This window comes from Oncorhynchus clarkii, chromosome 3 (assembly GCF_045791955.1).
Source record: "Oncorhynchus clarkii lewisi isolate Uvic-CL-2024 chromosome 3, UVic_Ocla_1.0, whole genome shotgun sequence".
NCBI classification, from domain to species: Eukaryota; Metazoa; Chordata; class Actinopteri; order Salmoniformes; family Salmonidae; genus Oncorhynchus; species Oncorhynchus clarkii.
This window is the reverse complement of record NC_092149.1, coordinates 69,035,744-69,058,888: the sequence shown is the minus strand read 5'-3', so window position 1 is coordinate 69,058,888 and position 23,145 is coordinate 69,035,744. Positions and strand designations below refer to the sequence as shown.

At 43.3% G+C, this 23,145-nt stretch overlaps 1 protein-coding gene across 1 annotated transcript in view; it reads left to right on the top strand.

Moving 5' to 3' along the window:
- LOC139402657 (ephrin type-A receptor 6-like) overlaps positions 1-23,145 on the top strand; it is a 244,584-nt gene that overhangs the window by 189,547 nt on the left and 31,892 nt on the right. The window lies entirely within an intron of this gene.

The following is a 23,145-nucleotide window of genomic DNA, read 5'->3' as shown; positions in this document are numbered from 1 at the left end:
TGTTCTCAGTCAACTTACATGGTAAAATAACGGAAAATAAATAAATAAAATATAGCCTTATAGTGTTACTAGGACTCCAGCTCTGTACTCTGATGACCTCCATCCATACAGTTAATCTCTGAAGTGATCTCCTGGGATCTGCTGTGCTGTGATAACCCAGCTAGTTCATCATCAGACCTCTACACACCTGAACCTGAATCAACCCTCTTCTCTCTTCTTCTTCTCTCATCACTCTGTTCTCTGGCCGGGGTGGTCAATCAATCTGGCCGGGGTGGTCAATCAATCTGGCCGGGGTGGTCAATCAATTGAGAGACACACACAGACTCAACAGGAACCTCCCCTGTTATCAAAGAGAGAGCGAGAGAGAGAGATGGAGAGATAGGTGTGTGTGTACATGTGTGCGCAACGTGCGTGTGTATGTGTGCATACACTGTGCGGTGTGTGTGTGACAGGGCTTGCTGTGGCAGCTTGCTGCCTGGCTGGGTGATTGTCCATCAGAGATCCTGTCTGGATTATAAAACCAATCAGAACAGAGTGATTGCTGCAGCCAGATGGTGATTGGATCATAGCCCACCACCGCTGCCACACTACCGCCAGGAAAACAGAGCGGGAGGGAGGGAGGGAGGGAGGGAGGGAGGAGTTGAGGGAGAGATGGAGGAAGGGAAAGAAACAGATGAGGGAGAGATTGAGACAGAGGAAGGGAGAAGAGAGGGAGAACCAGGCAGAGATAGAGAGAGATGGAACACAAAGAGTATGTAGGCTATTTAATATTCTCCTCATGCTGCCTGTAGAATGTGATTTAGCTCAGTCCGACACTCACTCACAGACATCTACTTTGAGGAACAATGTTCTTGTCTGGGATAGAACCGTTTGGTTAGTTTTGATAGAATGTCTACTCATCATAGAGTTTGTGTGTGAAATCGATGTGTGAAATCATCTCACTTCATTCTAGTCAGAAGTGATGTCTACTGATGATGTGATATCTATCTAGTGATAAAAAAATACTTGTCTTTCTGGAGAGACAAATGTGCTGCCTGGAGCTGAACTTCATAGAACAACCAACAGAAATCAGTTATGAGATTATGATTAGTTCTCTTACATCCTAGCTACAGTAGACAAATACTGGCCACCACGCTCTCCTGTAGTAAGTCAAAGTATTAAGTACAGTAGTACTCCTGTAGTAAGTCAGAGTAGTAAGTACAGTAGTACTCCTGTAGTAAGTCAGAGTAGTAAGTACAGTAGTACTCCTGTAGTAAGTCAGAATAGTAAGTAGTACTCGTGTAGTAAGTCTGAGTAGTAAGTAGTACTCCTGTAGTAAGTCCGAGTAGTAAGTAGTACTCCTGTAGTAAGTCCGAGTAGTAAGTAGTACTCCTGTAGTAAGTCTGAGTAGTAAGTAGTACTACTGTAGTAAGTCAGTGTAATGCGTCTGTGTGTAGCTGGTGAGGTGAGTCAGGCGCAGGACAGCAGATATGAGTAATGAAAGCAATTTTACTCAATAATATAACAATACACGTCGTAAAAATACAAGGCCACAAATACGGACCGCAATACAATGAACAATTACTCACAAACAAACATGGGGGAACAGAGGGTTAAATAATGAACAAGTAATTGGGGAATTGAAACCAGGTGTGTAAGACAAAGACAAAACAAATGGAAAATGAAAAGTGGATCGGCGATGGCTCGAATGCCGGTGACGTCGACCGCCGAATGCCGCCCGAACAAGGAGAGGGACCGACTTCGGCGGAAGTCGTGACAGTCAGAGGATTAAGTGGTACTCCTGTAGTAAGTCAGAGTAGTAAGTACAGTAGTACTCCTGTAGTAAGAGACAGATAGGCTCTCTCACACCCAAACACACACACACACACACACACACAGACGCAGACTCCTGTACTCACATATACAGTTGAAGTCAGAAGTTTACATACACCTTAGCTAAATACATTTAAACTCAGTTTTTCACAATTCCTGACATTTAATCCAAGAAAACATTTCCTGTCTTAGGTCAGTTAGGATCACCACTTTATTTTAAGAATGTGAAATGTCAGAATAATAGTAGAGAGAATTATTTATTTCAGCTTTTATTTCTTTCATCACATTCCCAGTGGATCAGAAGTTTACATACACTCAATTAGTATTTGGTAGCATTGCCTTTAAATTGTTTAACTTGGGTCAAACGTTTCAGGTAGACTTCCACAAGCTTCCCACAATAAGTTGGGTGAATTTTGGCCCATTCCTCCTGACAGAGCTAGTGTAACTGGGTGAGGTTTGTAGGCCTCCTTGCTCGCACACACTTTTTTAGTTCTGCCCACAAATTTTCTATGGGTTTGAGGTCAGGGCTTTGTGATGTCCACTCCAATACCTTTACTTTGTTGTCCTTAAGCCATTTTTCCACAACTTTGGAAGTATGCTTGGGGTCATTGTCCATTTGGAAGACCCATTTGCGACCAAACTTTAACTTCCTGACTGATGTCTTGAGATGTTGCTTCAATATATCCATATCATTTTCCTTCCACATGATCCCACCTATTTTGTGAAGTGCACCAGTCCCTCCTGCAGCAAAGCACCCCCACTCCATGATGCTGACACCCCCGTGCTTCACGGTTGGGATGGTGTTCTTCGGGTTGCAAGCCTCCCCCTTTTCCCTCCAAACTTAACAATGGTCATTATGGCCAAACAGTTCTATTTTTTTGTTTCATCAGACCAGAGGACATTTCTCAAAAAGTACGATCTTTGTCCCCATATCCAGGTGCAAACCGTAGTCTGGCTTTTTTATGGCAGTTTTGGAGCAATGGCGTCTTCCTTTCTGAGTGGCCTTTCAGGTTATGTTGATATAGGACTCGTTTTTCTGTGGATATAGATACTTTTGTACCTGTTTCCTCCAGTATCTTCACAAGGTCCTTTACTGTTGTTCTGGGATTGATTTGCACTTTTCACGCCAGAGTACATTCATCTCTAGGAGACTTGTCTCCTTCCTGAGCGGTATGACGGCTGCGTGGTCCCATGGTGTTTATACTTGCAGATTATTGTTTGTACAGATGAACATGGTACATTCAGGTGTTTGGAAATTGCTCCCAAGGATGAACCAGACTTGTGGAGGTCCACAATTTTTTTTCTGATGTCTTGGCTGCATTTCTTTTGATTTTCCCATGATGTCAAGCAAAGAGGCACTGAGTTTGAAGGTAGGCCTTGAAATACATCCACAAGTAAACCTCAAATTGACTCAAATTATGTCAATTAGCCTATCAGAAGCTTCTAAAGCCATGACATCATTTTCTGGAATTTTCCAAACTGTTTAAAGACACAGTCAACTTAGTGCATGTTAACTTCTGACCCACTGGAATTGTGATACAGTGAATTATAAATTAAATAATCTGTATGTAAACAATTGCTTGAAAGCACAAAGTAGATGTCTTTCCGACTTGCCAAAACTATAGTTTGTTAACAAAAAATTTGTGGAGTGGTTCAACCTAAGTGTAAGTAAACTCCCGACTTCAACGGTACATTCACACACATGCATACTTCACCCTCTGAATGACACAAATACACTATCCATGTCAATTGTCTCAAGGCTTAAAATCCTTCTTTAACCTGTCTCCTCCCCTTTATCTACACTGATTGAAGTGGATTTAACAAGTGACATCAATAAGGGATCATAGCTTTCACCTGGATTCACCTGGTCAGTCTATGTCATGGAAAGAGCAGGTGTTCCTAATGTTTTGTACACTCAGTGAATCTACAGCTTTAAATGTCATTCTTAGTTTAACTTTTTGGTGTATATGCTCATATATTGCATTTTGATTACTGTTCCAGTGTTATTTTGTTTTTTAACTGTAATTGTCCTGGCATATTTTAGGATTATTATTGGTGTACTTGTCTGACATTTTTACTGCACTGTTAGGAGCTAGTAACTCAAGCATTTCACTGCACCCGCTATAACATCTGCTAAACTGTGTACGTGACCAATACACTTTGATTTGAAATACAGAAGAGAGTGCCTGATGTCTAGCTGTGAGTTAACAGGTTGTTAGTTAGTATATGTGTGAGGTACGATCAGCAGGTTTGTTTTTTCTCTAGGGGCAGTTTGAAAGGGCCTGATCGGTGTGGGCATGGGCATCTGCTGCTCCTGCCCCTTTCTAACCCTCTATAACCCTGTTGGTGCCCCTGCTGTGGCAGATGTGGGTCAAAGGGTAGAGGGGGAGAGGGGTGTGTGGGGTGAGAGAGGTTGAGAGGAGCAGCTGGGCTGTGGAGAGGGAGGTAAGATGTTGCAGTGAACCTGTGTGTTTATCTGCATGCAGAGTAGAGCAGTACCTATTTACCTGCTATACATTAACATGGACAACAGCAGCCTGAGGTAGACCTAACGGGCTGGGGACAAAGTCACACAGCTAATATACACTTTATAAAGAGGAACTGGGTGGAGGAAGGAGGGAAAGAGAGAAAGAGATATGAGTCCATGTGGATGTTGGTGCAATAATGTAATTAGTATAATCCCTCTCAAGGACTTTCATTTTAAGCGATTACAAACTCAGCAAAAAAAGAAACATCCTCTCACTGTCAACTGCATATATTTTCAGCAAACTTAACATGTGTAAATATTTGTATGAACATAACAAGATTCAACAACTGAGACATAAACTGAACAAGTTCCACAGACATGTGACCAACAGCAATAATATGTCCCTGAACAAAGGGGGGTCAAAATCAAAAGTAACAGTCAGTATCTGGTGTGGCCACCAGCTGCATTAAGTACTGCAGGGAATCTCCTCCTCATGGACTGCACCTGATTGGCCAATTCTTGCTTTGAGATGTTACCCCACTCTTCCACCAAGGCACCTGCAAGTTCCCGGACATTTCTGGGGGGAATGGCATTAGCCCTCACCCTCCGATCCAACAGGTCCCAGACGTGCTCAATGGGATTGAGATCCGGGCTCTTCGCTGGCCATTGCAGAACACTGACATTCCTGTCTTGTAGGAAATCACACGCAGAACGAGCAGTATGGCTGGTGGAATTGTCATGCTGGGGGGTCATGTCAAGATGAGCCTGCAGGAAGGGTACCACATGAGGGAGGAGGATGTCTTCCCTGTAACGCACAGCGTTGAGATTGCTTGCAATGACAACAAGCTCAGTCCGATGATGCTGTGAAACACCGTCCCAGACCATGATGGACCCTCCACATCCAAATCAATCCCACTCCAGAGTACAGGCCTCGGTGTAACTCTCATTCCTTCGACAATAAACGTGAATCAGACCATCACCCCTGGTGAGACTAAACCGCGACTCATCAGTGAAGAGCACTTTTGCCAGTCCTGTCTGATCCAGCGACGGAGGGTACTTGCCAATAGGCGATGTTGTTGTCGGTGATGTCTGGTGAGGATCTGCCTTACAACAGGCCTACAAGCCCTCACTCCAGCCTCTCTCAGCCTATTGCAGACAGTCTGAGCACTGATGGAGGGAATGTGCGTTCCTGGTGTAACTCGGGCAGTCGTTGTTGCCATCCTGTACCTGTCCCGCAGGTGTGATGTTCGGATGTACCGATCCTGTGCAAGTGTTGTTACACGTGGTCTGCCACTGCGAGGACGATCAGCTGTCCATCCTGTCTCCCTGTAGTGCTGTCTTAGGCGTCTCACAGTACAGACATTGCAATTTATTGCCCTGGCCACATCTGCAGTCCTCATGCCTCCTTGCAGCATGCCTAAGGCACATTCACGCAGATGAGCAGGGACCCTGGGCATCTTACTTCTGGTGTTTTTCAGAGTCAGTAGAAAGGCCTCTTTAGTGTCCTAAGTTTTCATAACTGTGACCTTAATTGCTGACCGTCTGTAAGCTGTTAGTGTCTTAATTTCCGTTCCACAGGTGCATGTTCATTAATTGTTTATGGTTCATTGAACAAGCATGGGAAATAGTGTTTATACCCTTTACAATGAAGATCTGTGAAGTTATTTAGATTTTTACGAATTATCTTTGAAAGACAGGGTCCTGAAAAAGGGACATTTGTTTTTTTGCTGAGTTTACCTTTCTCTGCTCTCCCCTTCAGATGGGGGAGAGATGTAGGATACAGATGTAGGATTTTCATTTGATCACTCTTTTGTTGCTGAGAAATTTGTAGTGTATTCAAGGTTCAAAAAGGCTTCTGAAGTTTGTAATTTACACTTTAAAATGTCAGACTTGATTTGTCCTAACGAAAAATATAACAATCCATACAAAAAAATGTCCATTAAATATAATTATAATTCATGTAAATATTCACATTTCACATTATTTTCCTGCTGTAGCAAACTGGCACAAATTAAGATCCTACATCTGGCGCAGCAGTCTAAGGCACTGCATCGCAGTGCTAGGGGCCTCACTACAGACCCGGGTTTGATCCTGTATCACAACCGGATGTGACCTGCTGTCCCATAGGGCAGCGCACAATTGGCCCAGCGTCGTCCGGGCTAGGGGAGGGTTTGGCCGAGTGGGGTTTAATAGTAGGCCGTCATTGTAAAAAATGTATTTGTTCTTAACTGACTTGCCTAGTTAAATAAAGGTTCAATAATAAAAGTAACAGCTCTGTAGTTAACTTTTCTGTGTCTCTCCTGTAGGAAAATCAGTCTTCAATAACCCTCTTCACTGTGTGTGCCGTACTGTGCTGAGTGAGAGAGAGAGAGAGAGAGAGAGAGAGAGAGAGAGAGAGAGAGAGAGAGAGAGAGAGAGAGAGACTGACTGACTGACTATTAGTGTTTGACATGATTAATGCCCAGGTTTTTATCTGAACCCTCTCCCCTGCAGAGATAATTTCCCTACACCTACCTAATGACAGGACTCATTAATACCCAGTGGTTAGATTCATAGTCCTGGAATTCTGATGGATGTCTCACAATTTCAAAAGTTTCTCTTTGTAACAATAGAATGATTGTCTTCTTTCAATCTGTATGACTTTGTTTGTTCATGTATTTTCAATGCTAGTCACTGTTAATCAATATCCAATGACATTACACTATTGTGTCTTCAAACTACTTCTTGCACTACTTGTGATACATGGCATATTTGCACATTTCAATATAAGCCATACTGTATAATTCAAACTATGTTGGTATTATTTCTGCTTTACAGAATGCTCACAGTGAGTTGTATAACAAACAATAATGCTGTGTGCTGTTTCTGCAGTTCAGCTTGGTGCAGTTCTATCAGTAACACACTTTGTTTACCCTCAGTGCACACAGACTAATAGAGAGAGATACTGTTACCCAACACTACAGTACACAGAGTGAGATGAGGCAGAGAGAGAGAGACTGTTACCCAACACTACAGTACACAGTGAGATGAGGCAGAGAGAGAGAATGATACCCAACACTTCATCACACAGAGTGAGATAGAGCAGAGTGGCAGAGCGGGCCAGCTATCTACCTATTTATACTGTTGATACTGTGCTGCAGTAGTGTTTTGAAAAGCTCATGTTTCAATTGTTTAACAGACCTGCTATTTATACTGTTGCTACTTCCCTTCCTTCTCAGCACTCCTGCTGTTCAGCTGAACACCTCAGAGAGGAGAGGAGCGGAATGTAGAGGAGAGGAGCGGATAGGAGAGGAGCTTAGAGTAGAGTAGAGGAGAGGAGCTTAGAGTAGAGGAGAGAAGAGGAGCTTAGAGTAGAGGAGTGGAGAGGAGCTTAGAGTAGTGTAGAGGAGAGGAGCTTAGAGTAGTGTAGAGGAGAGGAGCTTAGAGTCGTGTAGAGGAGGGGAGCTTAGAGTAGAGGAGAGGAGCTTAGAGTAGAGTAGAGGAGAGGAGCTTAGAGTAGAGGAGAGGAGATGAGCTTAGTGTAGTGTAGAGGAGAGGAGCTTAGAGTAGAGGAGAGGAGCTTAGAGTAGAGTAGAGGAGCTTAGCGTCGTGTAGAGTAGAGGAGTTTAGAGTAGAGGAGATGAGCTTAGAGTAGAGGAGAGGAGCTTAGAGTCGTGTAGAGGAGAGGAGCTTAGAGTAGAGGAGAGGAGCTCAGAGTAGTGTAGAGGAGAGAAACTTAGTGTAGTGTAGAGGAGAGGAGCTTAGAGTCGTGTAGAGGAGAGGAGCTTAGCTTAGAGTCGTGTAGAGGAGAGGAGCTTAGAGTAGAGGAGAGGAGCTTAGAGTCGTGTAGAGGAGAGGAGCTTAGAGTAGAGAAGAGAAGCTTAGTGTAGTGTAGTGTAGAGGAGCTTAGAGTAATGTAGAGGAGCTTAGAGTAGAGTAGAGGAGTTTAGAGTAGAGGAGAGGAGCTTAGAGTAGTGTAGAGGAGAGGAGCTTAGAGTAGTGTAGAGGAGATTAGAGTAGAGGAGAGGAGATTAGAGTAGAGTAGAGGAGTGTAAAGGAGCTTAGAGTAGTGTAGAGGAGAGGAGATTAGAGTAGAGGGGAGGAGAGGGGCTTAGAGTAGAGGAGAGGAGAGGAGCTTAGAGTTGTGTAGAGGAGCTTAGAGTAGTGTAGAAGAGCTTAGAGTAGAGGAGAGGAGAGGAGCTTAGAGTTGTGTAGAGGAGCTTAGAGTAGTGTAGAAGAGCTTAGAGTAGAGGAGAGGAGATTAGAGTAGTGTAGAGGAGTTTAGAGTTGTGTAGAGGAGATTAGAGTAGAGGAGAGGAGAGGCGCTTAGAGTAGTGTAGAGGAAAGGAGTTTAGAGTAGTGTAGAGGAGAGGAGATTAGAGTAGTGTAGAGGAGTGTAGAGTAGAGGAGAGGAGATTAGAGTAGTGTAGAGGAGTGTAGAGGATCTTAGAGTAGAGTAGAGGAGAGGAGATTAGAGTAGTGTAGAGGAGTGTAGAGGAGTTTAGAGTAGTGTAGAGGAGAGAAGCTTAGAGTCGTGTAGATGAGTTTAGAGTAGTGTAGAGGAGCTTATAGTGTAGAGGAGAGGAGCTTAGAGTAATGTAGATGAGTTTAGAGTAGTGTAGAGGAGCTTAGAGTCGTGTAGAGGAGAGGCGCTTAGAGTAGTGTAGAGGAGTGTAGAGGAGCTTAGAGTAGAGGAGAGGAGAGGAGCTTAGAGTAGTGTAGAGGAGAGGACCTTAGAGTAGAGTAGAGGAGAGGAGCTTAGAGTAGAGTAGAGGAGAGGAGCTGAGAGTAGTGTAGAGGAGAGGAGATTAGAGTAGTGTAGAGGAGCTTAGAGTAGTGTAGAGGAGAGGGGAGTAGCGGATAGGAGAGAAGTTTAGAGTAGAGGAGCTTAGAGTAGTGTAGAGGAGAAGCGAGTACTGTGGAGGAGAAGAGAGTAACGGAGAGGAGAGTAGAGGAGCTTAAAGTAGTGTAGAGGAGAGGAGCTAGAGTAGAGTAGAGAAGCTTAGAGTCGTGTAGAGGAGAGGAGAAGAGAGTAGAGGAGCTTAGAGTAGTGTAGAGGAGCTTAGAGTAGTGTAGAGGAGAGGAGAAGAGAGTAGAGAAGCTTAGAGTAGTGTAGAGGAGCTTAGAGTAGTGTAGAGGAGAGGAGAAGAGAGTAGAGGAGCTTAGAGTAGTGTAGAGGAGCTTAGAGTAGTGTAGAGGAGAGGAGAAGAGAGTAGAGGAGCTTAGAGTAATGTAGAGGAGCTTAAAGTAGTGTAGAGGAGAGGAGAAGAGAGTAGAGAAGCTTAGAGTAGTGTAGAGGAGCTTAGAGTAGTGTAGAGGAGAGGAGAAGAGAGTAGAGGAGAGGAGAGTAGAGTAGAGGAGAGTAGTGTAGAGGGGCTTAGAGTATAGGAGAAGAGAGTAGAGGAGAGTAGTGTAGAGGAGCTTAGAGTAGAGGAGCTTCGAGGAGAGGAGAGGAGAGGAGAGGAGAGGAGAGGAGAGGAGGGAGGGTCAGGGAACCATCAGGGGTTTTTCTCTCTTTCATTCCTCTAGGTGAGGAATCCTGTTGTGAATAACAGCTATTTCCTAATGAATACAATTTGTCCTTTAATTCCACATGTAGCAGCTGACAGAATCACACCCTAATTCATCAAACATCACACAGTGTTAGGCCTCTCTTTCTTTCTTTCTTTCTTTCTTTCTTTCTTTCTTTCTTTCTTTCTTTCTTTCTCTCTCTCTCTCTCTCTCTCTCTCTCTCTCTCTCTCTCTCTCTCTCTCTCTCTCTCTCTCTCTCTCTCTCTCTCTCTCTCTCTCTCTCTCTCTCCCTCTCTCTCTCTCTCTCTCTCTCTTATCACAGCACCAGCTCAGGGCAGTGTGTGTTTGTGCGTGTCTGTCTGTCTGTCTCTCTCTCTCATCACCAGCTCAGGGCAGTGTGTGTTTGTGCGTGTCTGTCTCTCTCTCTCATCACCAGCTCAGGGCAGTGTGTGTTTGTGCGTGTCTGTCTGTATGTCTGTCTTTCTCTCTCATCACCAGCTCAGGACAGTGTGTGTTTGTGCGTGTCTGTCTGTATGTCTGTCTCTCTCTCTCATCACCAGCTCAGGACAGTGTGTGTTTGTGCGTGTCTGTCTGTCTCTCTCTCTCATCACCAGCTCAGGGCAGTGTGTGTTTGTGCGATTCTGTCTGTCTCTCTCTCTCATCACCAGCTCAGGGCAGTGTGTGTTTGTGCGTGTCAGTTTGTCTGTCTCTTTCTCTCTCTCATCACCAGCTCAGGGCAGTGTGTGTTTGTGCGTGTCTGTCTGTCTCTCTCTCTCATCACCAGCTCAGGGCAGTGTGTGTTTGTCCGTGTCTGTCTGTCTCTCTCATCACCAGCTCAGGGCAGTGTGTGTGTGTGTGTGTGTGTGTGTGTGTGTGTGTGTGTGTGTGTGTGTGTGTGTGTGTGTGTGTGTGTGTGTGTGTGTGTGTGTGTGTGTGTGTGTGTGTGTGTGTGTGTGTGTGTGTGTTCTCCAATAAAGCTCTTAAGCAGCAGTGGGATGGAGATGGACATAAATTGTCAGTGAAGAAATAGTTCTATTCTTCTCATTAATTACTGGAGAGAAAGAGAGGTGGAAAGGAGGAGGATGGTGAAAGAGAAGAGAGGAGGAGGTAAATGAGTATTGATTGTAACAGGGCCAGTTCAGAGCTGGTTTAACTGTCCTTCATACAGATCATTGGCTTTCCAGATTACTATTAGAGAGAAACAAGGGGATCGGGATGTCACTACGACCCTATTAAAGACACACACAGATCAGGAACTTGACCCTATTAACGACTGGGGATTCTGGTGTCAGCCAGGGCATGCAGTCTACCATGACAGGAGCTGGAGGAGAGGTTAGGAAAGCCACACACATTGTCACGAGCAACAGGGTAGTCCATGATCCAGCTCAACTTTTACTCAGATAAACAGAGAATAGTTGTCATCTGGCCTCCCTCCTTTTATCGTTCCCTCTCTCCCTCCCTTGGTTGTTCTTTTTGTAGTATGACTGATGTTGTTAATGACCTGTTAACTGCGGCAGGCTGGCTCTCTGGGCTCAGCAGATGATCTAGAGCTGGCATCTGCTGGGATATACAGTCACCGTACTGTTACAATATACACACTTTACGCTGAGAGAAGACTTCTACTGTTAGTCTAAGCAGACTTTACACTTACACTATCAGTCCAACTGTTACAGTCTACACTCTTGGAGAAAAGGGTGTTGTCTAGAACCTAAAATGGTTCTATTTTTTAATTTTTGGTTCCAGGTACTGTAGAATCCTTTCCACAGAGGATTCCACATGGAATCCAAGAGGGTACTATGTGGAACCAAAAAGGGTTTTCCCCCTGGAACCAAAAAGGGTTCTCCTTTGGGGACAGTTAAAGATGATGGATATACTGACTAGATACATGTCTCTCTGCCCTAACAATGGGAGTCGTTGTCCACAAAGCGGCACGTCAGGCTGTCTAGCTCCCGTCTATCCTTTCTTTGGATTGGTGGATACATCTCATTATTGTAATCCTTTTTATGGTAAATATAATTTAGATCGTGTCAGCATGCTTTGTGCCCAGCCCGCCAAAGCAGTCGCTACAGCGTGATGGGACAAGGACATCCCTGACGGTCAAACTCTCCCCTAACCCAGACAATGCTGGGCCAATATTGCACCGCCCCATGGGTCTCCAGGTCACGGCCGGCTGCAACAGAGCCTGGACACGAACCAGGATCTCTAGTGGCACAGTTAGGACTGTGATGCAGTGCCTTAGACCACTGCGCCATTCAGGAGAATTAAAAACAATTTTGATCCCAATGTGCAAACTGTCCAAACAGATTAGAAAGAAAGATGGATCATTTTAAACATGCTATTGGACGATAAAGATATCTATATGGTCCAAATGAAAATGATCCACACTTCTTTGAAAATGATAGATTAATCTATCGAGCTCACAAGCAACACGACTCTATTATTATGGTGGGAGATTATAGTACAGTTTTAAGTACCCCCAATGGATCATAAAGGAAATCACACCAGAAACTATCACCCTCATGCACTTAGGGAAATGATGAATATCATGGACACATTAGAACTAGTGGATATACAGGGCATTCAGGTGCATCCTGTTTCCATTGGTCATCCTTGAGACGTCTCTACAACTTGATTGGAGTCCACCTGTGGTAAATTCAATCGATTGGACATGTTTTGGAATTGTACGTAGAGCTTCAACACAGGATTGTGTTGAGGCACAGATCTGGGGAAGGGTTCCAAAACATTTCTGCAGCATTGAAGGTACACAGTGGCCTCAATAATTCTTAAATGGAAGAAGTTTGGAACCACCAAGACTCTTCCTAGAGCTGGCTGCCCGGCCAAACTGAGCAATCGGTGGATAAGGGCCTTGGTCATGGAGGTGACCAAAAACCCGATGGTCACTCTGACAGAGCTCCAGAGTACCTCTATGGAGATGGGAGAACCTTCCAGAAGGACAACCATCTCTGCAGCACTCTACCAATCAGGCCTTTATGGTAGAGTGGCCAGACAGAAGCCACTCCTCAGTAAAAGGCACATGACAACCTGCTTGGAGTTTGCCAAAAGCACCTAAAGGACTCCCAAACCATGAGAAACAAGATTCTCTGGTCTGATGAACCAAGATTGAACTCTTTGGCCTGAATGCCAAGTGTCACGTCTGGAGAACACCTGGCACCATCCCTACGGTGAAGCATGGTGGTGGCAGCATCATGCTGGGGGTTGTTTTTCAGCGGCAGTGACTGGGAGACTAGTCCGGATCGAGGAACGGATCCAAGATAATCCATCCACCTGACAGGTGTGGCATATCAATAAGCTGATTGGTTCAGGGGGGATGAGGACAGTTTTACTATTCATGGAAGAAAACAAAATGCTGTCCTTTCAGTAATGGAAAGAGGAATAGGACCAATGGAGAAATGCAGACAGTAAGCTAAACGCTATGGAAAGATTAAGGGGAAAACGGTAGGGAACAAAAAAGCAGGCAGAAGGGAAAAGAAAGTACAGGACTGCACTCTAAAAGTCGAAGAAATTTAGTGGGTAATCATTAACTCCTTAGGTGAGTTGAACTATAGAACACACACACACACAGGCCAGACTAATCTGATAAAGACCTGAGGGCTCCTCTCTCCATGCTGTGTCTAGGTGGTTGAACACAGAGGTCAAAGCCTATTGGACGAACACAATATACTCATTAACCCTCGCTGATAGAGTTTAGCCAATCATAACCCTGGCTAATTGCCTTTATCCAATCATAAACCCCACAATTAGCATCAGGATGTTTGGCCCCACAGGGACATGACCTCTGTCAGAGCACCAGGGTTACTGTGTTTACGCCACGGGTCCAAAACTGTCCATAGACTACCCACCATGCAGTGGGGTTGACTTCGGCTGGTAATGAGGTTAGAGGCTCCAGAGATGCAGGCTGTGTTTGGTTTGGTTCAGAAGACTGTTGTGGGAGGTGACCTTGCCTAAGGGAGAGTCAAACACAAACAGACTGTATACTGTACACACACACATAAACACACACTAAACACTCTCGGAATGTCACATTGGTCTTAATGATTACCTTAGGTCCCACTGGAACCTACATCATGTATGAATAAAGTTCATTCCCTCTCTCAGCTCCCTAGAGCAACACAGAACCCCTCATAAGCAAATATAATTGACGGCAGAGATTGGTTTGGTGTGTGTGTGTATGTGTGTGTCCTCCAAAAAGGTTATCGCTCTCCATATTCCCTCCTGGGGTAGAATCTAAAGCATCATTATGTCAGGGTAGCAACAAAACAATCAGACATATTGACGTGTCCTTGTTGTTTTTCTCAAACACGTTTTCATCAACCACCTTCAACCTTCCTTCTTCTATCCCTCCCTTCCTTCCTCTCTCTCCCACTGCTCTCTTCTTCCCCCTCTTTCTCTCTCTCCTTCTCCCTCTCCTCATTCCCTCAGTAACCTAACGTTTTTACATTGTTTAAGCCTGTTACAGTATAGCATCAATACAGAAGTCATTGATTTTCTAAAGTGTTAATGGAGGCCTTGGGGCAAGGCAAGCTCATTAAAACCACACACGGGTCAAACTGCTGTAATGAGACAACATTCGTTTACTGGGAGCTTAACTACACTAGACTGGAAAATCCATCCATCGCTCCCACTAATTGACCGGTGATTCTAATGGGTTTCCAATCTTCCTCCGACACACACAGAGAGAGAGTGAGAGAGAGAGAGTGTGTGTGTACTGTGGATTTTGAAAGCTGTATAATTTGTCACATGCGCCGAATACAACAGGTGTAGACTTTACCGTGAAATGCTTACTTACGGGCCGGGCCCTTCCCAACAATGCAGAGAGAAAAATGTAGAAAAGTAACGATAACTTCGCTATTCACTGGGTACCAATACTGAGTCGATATGCAGGGGAACGAGGTAATTGAGGTAGATATGTACATATAGGTAGGGGTAGAGTGACTAGGCAACAGGAAAGTAGCAGTAGCAGCAGTTTATGTGATGAGTCAAAAGAGTTATTGCAAAGAGGGTCAATGCGGATAGTCTGGGTAGCTATTTAGTTAAGGGATTCGTGGAAAAATACACTCATTCCTATAATTAATACATATGTGAGAACAATATTTTTTGTGAACAAATGTTTAATTTTGTCATATAATAAGGTTGGTAGCAACATGTGAAAATCGTTGTAGTTATCTGTTGCAGCTCAAATCGACTACAAAACCCACAACTCAATGCAACGCTCTCGCTATCGGCTGGCTGGCTAGCTAACGTAGCTACACACAATAATACCAAAGTCAATATCAGCATGTGAAGTAGCTAGTTAGCTGTCAAATTGCCTAAACAAACTGCACTATCAATTTAGGAATCTACATTCTCACCATGTTCAACCTGCAGATCGATGTGCCTTGCAGAGTGGAGTCTGATATTCTCAACGGCACCCTGGACTGAAGAGGCAGACAAATAGGAGAAAACTCTGTTAAATGACACATTTCTCGAGGTAGAAATGTTAAATAAAATATGATCAATGGTTCATTCAAGAGAAGACAACCTCCTGCGTCATGACATCGACCTAGTATTGAAATCTTCATGTATGATCAACATTTTCGTAATCTAAAAGTTGTATTACTATTGACTTCCACTGTAGTTTAAAGTGTCTTTATTGCAATGCTATGTTTTACCGGCCAAATTTCTGCCTTCTTGAACGGCAATAGCTCAGATACACATGAAAACATGAAATTACCCCGGGAATCGATAGAACATCGCTCAGAGATGCACAAAAACAATATAACATTCAAAATGGGTGAATATTTCCTGTTCAGTAGTCTTATGGCTTGGGGCTAGAAGCTGTTCAGGGTCCTGTTGGTTCTAGACTTGGTGCATCCGTACTGCTTGCCATACGGTAGCAGAGAGAAGATCCCGTGTGGCTCGCAACGCCAGGGTTGTTGGTTCAAGTCCCACCAGTAAGGGGAGAAAAAATAATTATGAAATGTTTGAACTCACTACTGTAAGTTGCTCTGGATAAGAGTGTCTGCTAAATTACTAAACATTTAACAGTCTATGACTTGGGTGGCTGGAGTCTTAGACACATTTTAGGGCCTTCCTCTGAAACCGCCGGGTATTGATCAAATCAAATCTAATTTTATTGGTCACATACACATATTTAACAGATGTTATTGGTCACATACACATATTTAACAGATGTTATTGGTCATATACACATATTTAGCAGATGTTATTGCGTTTGTGGCGAAATGCTTGTGTTCCTAGCTCCAACAGTGCAGTAGCATCTAACAGTTCACAACAATACACACAAATCTAAAAGTAAAAGAATGGAATTAAGAAATATATAAATATTAGATTGAGCAATGTTGGAGTGGCATTGACTAAAATACAGTATATACATATGAGATGAGTAAAGCAGTATTTAAACATTATTTAAACTTTATTAAAGTGACTAGTTTTCCATTATTAAAGTGGCCAGTGATTCCAAGTTTATGTACAGTACCAGTCAAAAGTTAGGACACTCTTACTCATTCCAGGGTTTTTCTTTATTTTTACTATTTTCTACATTGTAGAATAATAGTGACGACATCACAACTATGAAATAACACATATGGAATCATGTAGTAACCAAAAAGGAATCAAAATATATTTTATATTTGAGATTCTTCAAAGTAGCCACCCTTTGCACACTCTTGGCATTCTCTCAACCATCCTCATGAGGTAGTCACCTGGAATGCATTTCAATTAACAGGTGTGCCTTGTTAAAAATACATTTGTTACATTTATTTCCTTCTTAGTGCATTTGAGCCAATCAGTTGTGTTGTGACAAGGTAGGGGTGGTATATAGAAGATAGCCCTATTTGGTAAAAGACCAAGTCCATATTTTGGCAAGAACAGTTCAAATAAACAAAGAGAAATTACAGTTCATCATTAATTTAAGACATGAAGGTGAAGAACTTTGACATTTCAATAACTTTTAAAGTTTCTTCAAGTGCCGTCGCAAAAACCATCAAGTGCTATGATGAGACTGGCTCTCATTATGACCCAGAGTTACCTCTGCTGCAGAGGATAAGTTCATTAGAATTACCAGCCTCAGAAATTGCAGCCCAAATAAATGATTCACAGAGCTCAAGTAATGGAGACATCTCAACATCAACTGTTCAGAGGAGACTGCGTGAATCAGGCCTTCATGGTCAAATTGCTGCAAAAAAAACACTACTAAAGAACACCAATAATAAGAAGAAACTTGCTTGGGCCAAGAAACACGAGCAATGGACATTAGACCAGTGGAAATCTCTCCTTTGGTCTGATGAGTCCAAATTTGAGATTTGTGCTTCCAACTGCCGTGTCTTTGTGATCTCCGCATGTGTAGTTCCCACTTTGAAGCATGGAAGTGCTGTGATAGTGTGGGAGTGCTTTGCTGGTGACACTGTCAGTGATTTATTTAGAATTCAAGGCACACTGAACCAGTATGGCTACCATTGCATTCTGCAGCGATACGCCATCCTATCTGGTTTGGGCTTAGTGGGACTATCATTTGCTTTTCAACAGGACAATGACCCAACACACCTCCAGGCTTTGTAAGGGCTATTTGACCAAGAAGGAGAGTGATGTAGTTCTGGATCAGATGACCTGGCCTCCACAATCACTCAACTTCAACCCAATTGAGATGGTTTGTGATGAGTTGGACTGCAGAGTGAAGGAAAAGCAGACAACCAGTGCTCAGCATATGTGGGAACTCCTTCAAGACTGTTGGAAAAGCATTCCAGGTGAAGCTGGTTTAGAGAATGCCAAGAGTGTGCAAAGCTGTCATCAAGGCAAAGGGTGACTGACTACTTTGAAGAATCTAAAATATATTTTGATTTGTTTAACACTTTTTGGTTACTACATGATTCCATATGTGTTCGCTATTATTCTACAATGTAGAAAAGTCAAATTAAATAAACACCTTTGAATGAGTAGGTGTGTCCAAACTTTTGACTGGTACTGTGTGTAGGGAAGCAGCCTCTAAGGTGCAGGGTTACGTAACCGGGTGGAAGCCGGCTAGTGATGGCTATTTACAGTTTTTTTCGATTGCTAAACGACAGTGGGCACAACTGGAGTCACATGTGCAAAACTCTAACTACAGTCTGCACTACCAACAGTCACCTGAGCTAAACAGTTCACATCACCTGCAAAACTCATTCCAAGCAACACAACTCTTAACACATGGCTCAAAACACGCTCAGTGCAGCCAAACACTATGCACAACCCTCACTGAGATAACACACACTGTCACTCAGAACACACTGAGAGTAAAAACACTAGAATCAAACACCAATACAGAAAATACAAACTTTTCATCTTTACAGTTTGAACAATTTCAGTGACTTCATACAAAGTAATATTTTCTTCAAAGAAAAGAGTGACATTCTTTCACATGATTTATTAACATTTTTAGAACATAACAATTCTTTAAGGTGAATGAAAATTAGCAGTTTGCTTCAATAGTCTGTAGTAATTTACGGAATTACAGTAATGAGAAAAAAAAGGTAGAAACTAAAAGTACATACTGTAATTCGAACAAATAATTGAGGGGCTAATCCTGCCTCTCTCTAGCATCAGGCCACAGGTTTTCTTCAACATCACATCTAATGTTTTCTCTTGCCATGCACCTGGGGAAGAACCTTCTGGAGTGCCTTATCCATCCCTGGCAGTCCTCTGGACTCGTGTCCTCACATCCGGCATGCATGGCTTCCAAAAGAGACATTTGGTCATGTGGGCGGTGACCAAACACTTTCCACCTCCAGGCAGAGAAAAACTCCTCTATTGGGTTGAGGAAGGGTGAATATGCAGGCAGGTACAAAACCATAAATCTGTGATGTGCTGCAAACCAATCTGTGACAGCTGCAGAGTGGGGAAAAGCAACGTTATCGCAAACTATGACAAAAACTTGGGGGTTTCTTACTGGCTCCCCCTGTTCTGCTGGCACTAGCTGAGCATAGAGCTGTTCTAGGAAAGCTATACGCCTTTCTGTGTTGTATGGGCCAATGAGTGGTGTGTTGACAAGCAAACCATCATTGGCCATTGCAGCACACATGGTGATATTTCCCCCCCTTTGGCCTGGAACCTCCACAGTGGCCCTTTGACCTATAACATTCCTTCCTCTGCGCCGTGTTTTGGCAAGGTTAAATCCAGCTTCATCGATAAATACAAATGAATGTGGTCTTTCCAGTGCTTCCACCTCCATTACTCTCTAAAAAACAGTAAGTGCACAGTTTTACTGTAGAAATGCTAGTGTTTTTTTTTACTGTAAATATTTTGTATAGCTGTGTACGTAACCTCAGACGTCTTACCTGGACATATTGGTATCTTTGCTCTTTTACCCGTTCACTGTTTCTCTCGAACGGTACAGTGTATAACTGTTTCATTGTAACTTGGTGTTTCTTTAGGACTCGAGCAATAGTTGTTGTGCTGACAGAATTAACATTTTCAAATATATCATTATCAGCCAGCACTCTATCTTGAATCTTCCGCAGTTTTATTGCATTGTTGACAACAACCATGTCAACAATAGCATTTTCCTGCGCATCTGAAAATATTTTTCCTCTTCCCCCTGTTGGGGGCAGCCTTTGGGTCCTGTTGTAAAAAGATATTTTACAGTCAAACTTACTGTAATATATATCTGTGTAAATATAATTGCAATACAAAATAGATTCCTGTAATGTTTTCATTTACTGTAAGGATGTAACTCTCACCTGTTTGCATGATGGAAAATTCGCATTACAGATGCCACTGTGGATCTTTGCAGATTGAGTTGCACCCTCAACCCTGCCTCTATCAATGAGAGACCATGGTTCACGACATGGTCTATAAGTGTAGCCCTTATTTCATCTGAAATAACAGCTCTTTGTCTTCTTTGTCTTCCTCCACGCATCCGCCCTCTCCCTGCCACCCTTCTCCCTCCACGAACCCATCTTCCTTGTTCCATTTCCAAAATGAGTCTTTCTGAGCTCTACCTATATATACTGTAATATGTGTGTGTGTTCACTAACAAGTCTAAAACAAGACACCTGCTTAGCCTTTTAGCTGAAATTGCAATCAGCAGTGTTTGAAAGGCACAAGGCTGAAATCTATTCCGTTTTGAATGTGTGGTTCACAGTTTTGACAGCAGTGTGTTAGCATTTGAACAAAGTGCTGTAAATCCACAGTGTTGTGCAGGTTGTGGTTAAAGTCATGGGATAAGTGTGTAGAGTTTTGAAAACTGTGTTCAAGCAATGAAAAACGAACTAGAGTTTGGTCCACATGAACTGCTGCTGTGCAGACTGTAGTTAGAGTTTTGCACATGTGACTCCAGTTGTGTCCACTGTCGTTTAGCAATCGAAAAAAACTGTAACAGTCTGATTGCCTTGAGATAGAAGCTGTTTTTCAGTCTCTCGGTCCCAGCTGTGATGCACCTGTACTGACCTTGCCTTCTGGATGATAGCAGGGTGAACAGGCAGTGGCTCAGGTGGTTGTTGTCCTTCATTTTATTGTTGGCCTTCCTGTGACATCGGGTGCTGTATGTGTCCTGGAGGGCAGGTAGCTTCAAATCAAATCAAACTGTATTTGCCACATGCGCCAAATACAACAAGTGTAGACTTTGACCCGTCATAGTTTGTAGCATCCGCGCCATAGTTTGCCCCTGGCGATGCGTTGTGCAGACCTCACTACCCTCTGGAGAGCCCTGCGGTTGCGGACGGTGCAGTTGCCGTACCAGGCGGTGATTCAGCCCAACAGGATGCTCTCAATGGTGCATCTGTAGAAGTTTCTGAGGGTTTTAGGGGCCTAGCCAAATGTCTTCAGCCTGGCGCTGTTGTGCCTTCTTCACCACGCTGTCTGTGTGGGTGGACCATTTCAGATCGTCAGTGATGTGTACGGCGAGGAACTTGAAACTTTCCACCTTCTCCACTGCGGTCCTGAATCCCAGAGCACATCTCAGTCTATACGAGCAAAACAGTCTTGTAGCCTCACGTCTGCTTCATCGGACCTCTTCCATATTGAGCCCGTAACTGGTTCTTCCTGTTTGAGCTTTGGTTTGTAAACAGGAAGCAGGAGGATATAGTCGCGGTCTGATTTGCCGAAGGGAGAGTGGGCTTTGTATGTGTTTCTTTGGGTAGAATAAAAGTGGTATAGTGTTTTAGCGCCCCTAGTGGCACAGGAGACGTGTTTGTAGAAGTGAGTGAGGAATCTATATTCCTTAAAGAAATGAGATAAATTCTTCTCTCTTCAATTCCACCTTCATTTTGAAAACATGTTCAGAGCTGCTTTGCACATAAATTTCAATATACATTTTCAATAAACAAAATGTTGGCTTCATCCCATCACAAAAAAAAATGTAGTGCATGAGGAAGGATAAGAGTATTTTGCCCTATGTCTGGTGTGAATTAGAATGAATATCCTGGAAGCTACTATACATTAGGTGCTATATTGAGAGCTAACATATTATGTTAGTTGTTTCTTCTCAGGGTTGCTTTCTATGGTGTATCTGCCAACTCTGTTGGCCACCGTACCCTGCCATGAGCATAACCGTGTGCTCCAGCTTAACTCTTCTAAACAAATATGTTGTGTGTGTTACATGGTGCTCTGCAGCAGTAGGAGTGTGATTGTAATCATGCAGGCTGGGGAGATTGTATTTATGCTGTGTTTATTGTTCCCTATCAGAGGCCAATATGCTAGCAGCAGATGCTGGCCCCCTGACTGAGCTAGATGCTACAGCAGTTAAACTCTGGTCGCTGTGTGTGTGTGTGTGTGTGTGTGTGTGTGTGTGTGTGTGTGTGTGTGTGTGTGTGTGTGTGTATGTGTGTGTGTATGTGTGTGTGTGTGTGTGTGTGTGTGTGTGTGTGTGTGTGTGTGTGTGTGTGTGTGTGTGTGTGTGTGTGTGTGTGTGTGTCGCTTACAGCAAAACTAAACTAGTTTGGACAGAGTCATTTGCTCACTTAGATTTTATTTATCTACAGATTTGTGGGTGATAACACCCCATTGAGATAAATCAGCTAATATACAAGGGATTCCAGAGACAACAACAATAACACACACACAAACACACCAAGCAAACAGCAACAATGTGAGATGTAATATCTAATAATACTGTGAAATAATAATTGTCATCTGTGTGTATGTGTTACTGTGGGTGTTATGAGAAGTGATTTTATTTTGAGAGAGAGGAGAGAGAGACAAAATGCCCTTTCGGCTGACTCATTTATGCTAAATAAATCGGCTAATTTCAATCAGCCATGATATTATGTTGTTGTTCCATTTTAACTATCATTTGGCAAGATTTACTCACATTTAAAAGGTTATTATGTTCCTCATTATTATGAACAAACCAAGCATTGAAATAGATCAGGAGGCAGAATTAGCTTCAGCTCACAAAACTAAACTGCCTGCTGGAAATGCCACTGTGTCATGAAGTTGATATTACTATGGGAAACATCCACCAGTCAAGTTACTGATGGGGCTGAAATAAATGTAGGAGTTTTAAGCATTAAGCACATTAAAATGGAGACAGGGAGCAGGAAGGGACGAAAGAGAGAGGGAAGGGGTAGGGATGAGGGAGGCTCCAAGCTGGCCTGAGCTCTCCTTATCAGCCCTGTGGCAGTGGGTCTCTCAGCACTACTCCAGCCCTGCCTAACACAGCATATACCACAGCTGCAGCCCTGCAGTCTACACACCAACCCCATACAGTCCAGCCATAAACCTCTGCTCAGCCCTGCAAGCCCCAGGACCAGACAGCACCACCTTCACTTGACCTCCAGTCAGCCTCCAGTCAGCCCAGGGCCTGACTCCTGTAGAGGAGCAGGGAGGAGATGGAGAGGGCTTCTCTCTCACAGAGAAGACCAGCAGGGTTTAGGATTAAGATTAAGCCTTTCTGTTGGCTTTGTTGATAACTGTAGTTATTATTATACATTATCTGGCCTTTCTGAGTTTGTTGTGTTGCTTGACTCAACCTTCATTTATTTTTCCAAATGAATGTGAGGTCAGTTATAGACAGACTCGTTAACCAAATGAATGTGAGGTCAGTTATAGACAGACTCGTTAACCACATGAATGTGAGGTCAGTTATAGACAGACTCGTTAATCAAATTAATGTGAGGTCAGTTATAGACAGACTCGTTAACCAAATGAATGTGAGGTCAGTTATAGACATACTCGTTAACCACATGAATGTAAAGTCAGTAAAGTGGTTTGGTATTTGATTTCCTTTCTTCCATCATCATCTTCACGTGACTGTAGAGGACCATTTCCCCTCCATTCAAACTTTCCCATTGCGTTTGTTTAGGCCTACTCTCCTAACCACTAGAAACATGTTGAGTGGTGTACAGCATTTATAGCCACTAATGTCTAGTTGATTAGGCCTACAT